Below are 4,986 nucleotides of genomic sequence, written 5' to 3'. Positions count from 1 at the left end.
TACCAGGCTGTTTTGACTACTGTAGCTGTATAATAGGTTCTGAAATCAGGTAGAGTGAGGCCTCCCACTTTCTTCTTCTTTTTCAGTAATGCTTTGCTTATCCGGGGGTTCTTTCCCTTCAATATGAAATTGGTAATTTGTTTCTCTATCCCCTTAAAATATGACATTGGAATTTGGATTGGAAGTGCGTTATATGTATAGATGGCTTTTGGTAGAATAGACATTTTTACTGTGTTAAGTCTTCCTATCCATGAGCAAGGTATGTTTTTCCACTTAAGTATGTCCTTTTGAATTTCTTGTAGCAGAGTTTTATAGTTTTCTTTGTATAGGTCTTTTACATCCTTGGTAAGATTTATTCCTAAGTATCTTATCTTCTTGGGGGCTACTGTGAATGGTATTGATTTGGTTATTTCCTCTTCGGTGTTCTTTTTGTTGATGTAGAGGAATCCAAGTGATTTTTGTATGTTTATCTTATAACCTGAGATTCTGCCAAACTCTTCTATTCGTTTCAGTAGTTTTCTGGAGGATTCCTTAGGGTTTTCCATGTATACGATCATGTCATCTGCAAATAATGATAGCTTTACTTCCTCCTTACCAATCTGGATACCCTTTATTTCTTTGCCTAGCCTAATTGCCCTGGCTAGGACTTCAAGTACGATGTTGAATAAGAGCGGTGATAAAGGGCATCCTTGTCTGGTTCCCGTTCTCAAGGGAAATGCTTTCAGGTTCTCTCCATTTAGAGTGATATTGGCTGTTGGCTTTGCATAGATGCCCTTTATTATGTTGAGGAATTTTCCTTCAATTCCTATTTTGGTAAGAGTTTTTATCATAAATGGGTGTTGAACTTTGTCAAATGCCTTTTCTGCATCTATCGATAAGATCATGTGGTTTTTATCTTTTGTTTTATTTATGTGATGGATTACATTAATGGTTTTTCTGATATTAAACCAGCCTTGCATACCTGGTATAAATCCCACTTGATCAGGGTGAATTATTTTTTTGATGTGTTGTTGGATTCTTTTGGCTAGAATTTTGTTGAGGATTTTTGCATCTATGTTCATGAGGAATATAGGTCTATAATTTTCTTTTTTTGTAATGTCTTTACCTGGTTTTGGTATCAGGGAGATGGTGGCTTCATAGAATGAGTTGGGTAGTATTCCGTCATTTTCTATGCTTTGAAATACCTTCAGTAGTAGTGATGTTAAGTCTTCTCTGAAGATTTGGTAGAACTCTGCAGTGAAGCCGTCTGGGCCAGGACTTTTTTTTGTTGGGAGTTTTTTGATTACCGTTTCAATCTCTTTTTTTGTCATGGGTCTATTTAGTTGTTCTACTTCTGAATGTGTTCGTTTAGGTAGGTAGTATTTTTCCAAGAATTTATCCATTTCTTCTAGGTTTTCAAATTTGTTAGAGTACAATTTTTCGTAGTAATTTGAAATGATTCTTTTAATTTCATTTGGGTCTGTTGTGATGTGGTCCTTCTCGTTTCTTATTCGGGTTATTTGTTTCCTTTCCTGTTTTTCTTTAGTCAGTCTAGCCAATGGTTTATCAATTTTGTTAATTTTTTCAAAGAACCAGCTTTTGGCTTTGTTAATTCTTTCAATTGTTTTTCTGTTCTTTAATTCATTTAGTCCAGCTCTAATTTTTATTATTTGTTTTCTTCTGGTGCCTGATGGATTCTTTTGTTGCTCACTTTCTATTTTGTTCAAGTTGTAGGGACAGTTCTCTGATTTTGGCTCCTTCTTCTTTTCGTATGTGTGCATTTATCGATATACATTGGCCTCTGAGCACTGCTTTTGCTGTGTCCCAGAGGTTTTGATAGGATGTATTTTCATTCTCGTTGCTTTTTAAGAATTTCCTTATTCCCTCCTTGATGTCTTCTATTACCCAGTCTTTTTTCAGGAGAGTATTGTTCATTTTCCAAGTATTTGATTTCTTTTCCCTCGTTTTTCTGTTATTGATTTCTAGCTTCATTGCCTTGTGGTCTGAGAAGATGCTTTGTAATATTTCGATGTTTTGGATTCTGCAAAGATTTGTTTTATGACCTAATATGTGGTCTATTCTAGAGAATATTCCATGTGCGCTAGAAAAAAAAGTATATTTTACAGCAGTTGGGTGGAGAGTTCTGTATAAGTCAATGAGGTCAAGTTGGTTGATTGTTGTAAGTAGGTCTTCCGTGTCTCTGTTGAGCTTCTTACTGGATGTCCTGTCCTTCTCTGAAAGTGGTGTGTTGAAGTCTCCTACTATAAATGTGGAGGTGTCTATCTCACTTTTCAATTCTGTTAAAATTTGATTTATGTATCTTGTAGCCCTGTCATTGGGTGCATAAATATTTAATATGGTTATGTCTTCCTGATCAATTGTCCCTTTTATCATTATATAGTGTCCTTCTTTATCCTTTGTGGCAGATTTAAGTCTAAGGTCTATTTTGTCAGAAATTAATATTGCTACTCCTCTTCTTTTTTGCTTATTGTTTGCTTGATATATTTTTTTCCATCCTTTGAGTTTTAGTTTGTTTGTGTCTCTAAGTCTAAGGTGTGTCTCTTGTAGGCAGCGTATAGATGGATCGTGTTTCTTTATCCAGTCCGTGACTCTCTGTCTCTTTATTGGTGCATTTAGTCCATTTACATTCAGCGTAATTATAGATAAATAAGTGTTTAGTGTTGTCATTTTGATGCCTTTTCATGTGAGTTGTTGGCCATTTCATTTTTCCAAATACTTTTTTGTGCTGAGACGTTTTTCTTAGTAGATTGTGAAATCCTCATTTTCCTAATGTTTAACTTTATGTTAGTTGAGTCGTTACGTTTTTCTTGGCTTTTTTCTTGAGTTATGGAATTGATATTCCTTTTTTGTGTTTACCTTATTATTTACCCCTATTTTTCTAAGTAAAAACCTAACTTGTATCGTTCTATATCGACTTGTATCACTCTCCATCTTGCAGTTCAATGCCTCCTATATTTAGTCCCTCTTTTTGATTCTTGTGATCATTTATCTATTGATTTCCATGATTCCCTGTTATGTGTATTATTTTGTTTATTTATTTGTTTTTTAGAATTAATCTTAATTTGTTTGTTTTTGTGCTTTCCCTATTTGAGTTGTGTTGATATCAGGACGTTCTGTTTTGTGACCTTGTATTGTGCTGGTACCTGATATTATTGGTCATCAGGCCAAACAATCTCCTTTAGCATTTCTTGCAGTCTTGGTTTAGTTTTTGCAGATTCTCTAAACTTGTGTTTATCTGTAAATATCTTAATTTCTCCTTCATATTTCAGAGATAGTTTTGCTGGATATATGATCCTTGGTTGGCAGTTTTTCTCCTTCAGTGCTCTGTATACGTCGTCCCATTCCCTTCTTGCCTGCATGGTTTCTGCTGAGTAGTCTGAACTTATTCTTATTGATTCTCCCTTGAAGGAAACCTTTCTTTTCTCCCTGGCTGCTTTTAAAATTTTCTGTTTGTCTTTGGTTTTGGCAAGTTTGATGATAATATGTCTTGGTGTTTTTCTTTTTGGATCAATCTTAAATGGGGTTCGACGAGCCTCTTGGATAGATATCCTTTCATCTTTCATGATGTCAGGGAAGTTTTGTGTCAGGAGTTCTTCAACTATTTTCTCTGTGTTTTCTGACCCCCTCCCTGTTCTGGGACTCCAATCACTCGCAAGTTATCCTTCTTGATAGAGTCCCACATGATTCTTAGGGTTTCTTCATTTTTTTTAATTCTTTTATCTGATTTTTTTTCAGCTATGTTGGTGTTGATTCCCTGCTCCTCCAGAAGTCCCAGTCTACATTCTAATTGCTCAGGTCTGCTCCTCTGACTTCCTATTGCGTTGTCTAATTCTGTAATTTTATTGTTAATCTTTTGGATTTCTACATGCTGTCTCTCTATGGATTCTTGCAACGTATTAATTTTTCCACTATGTTCTTGAATAATCTTTTTGAGTTCTTCAACAGTTTTATCAGTGTGTTCCTTGGCTTTTTCTGCAGTTAGCCTAATTTCATTTGTGATATCTTTAAGCATTCTGTAAATTAGTTTTTTATATTCTGTATCTGATAATTCCAGGATTGTATCTTCATTTGGGAAAGATTTTGATTCTTTTATTTGGGGGATTGGAGAGGTTGTCATGGTCTGTTTCTTTATGTGGTTTGATATGGACTGCTGTCTCCGAGCCATCACTGGGAAACTAGTTTTTCCAGGTAATCAGCTAAAAAAGAATGCAGTCAGATCCCTATCTGAATTCTCCCTCTGGCTCAGGGTATTCAGATGTTAATGGAGCCGCCTGGGGAGGGTGGGGGAGGGATCAGAGAGCTAGGAGTGTAGCACTTCAGAATATAGAGCTGATCCCCGCGTTCACGCTCCGCCTGAGCCTGCCAAAATCCCGTTGGGACGGGTCCCCGGCTGGGATGCTGCTCTCCCCGCTCCAAGACCTGTCACTTCCTCCCGGGGACTTCTCCCTCCGGCGCGTTGCTCCGCTGGCGAGAACTGGGTGGGCGTCGCCCGCACGAACGGCTGGGCCCTCCCCCGGGGTCAATTCAGGGGAATATAACTGGTCCCCGCGCTCACGCCCTGCCCACGTCCGCTAGAATCCCAGCGGGATGGCTCCCCGGCTGGGACACTGCTCTCCCCGCTCCAAGACCTGTCACTTCCTTCCGGGGACTTCTCCCTCCGGTGCGCCGCACCGCACGCGCAAACTGGGTGGGCGTCGCCCGCACGAACGTCTGGGCCTCTCCCCGGGGTCGCTTTAGGGAAATAAAGCTGATCCCCACGCTCGCGCCATGCCACGCCCGCTTCCCGCCAGACTCCCAGTGGGACGGCTCCCCGGCTGGGACGCTGCTCTCCCAGCTCCAAGATCAGTCACTGCCTCCCGGGTGCTTCTCCCGCTGGCTGCGCTGCTACGCCGCCCGCGCCACTGGCCAGGCTCCCTCCCGGGATGAGTTCGGGGGGTAGGGCTGGACCCCTTGTCTGTGCCATCTGCCCCCCGGGCTCTGCCCCAG

This window comes from Loxodonta africana, chromosome 4 (assembly GCF_030014295.1).
Source record: "Loxodonta africana isolate mLoxAfr1 chromosome 4, mLoxAfr1.hap2, whole genome shotgun sequence".
Lineage (NCBI taxonomy): Eukaryota > Metazoa > Chordata > Mammalia > Proboscidea > Elephantidae > Loxodonta > Loxodonta africana.
The sequence above is the reverse complement of the archived record's forward strand: the minus strand, read 5'-3'. Positions refer to the sequence as shown.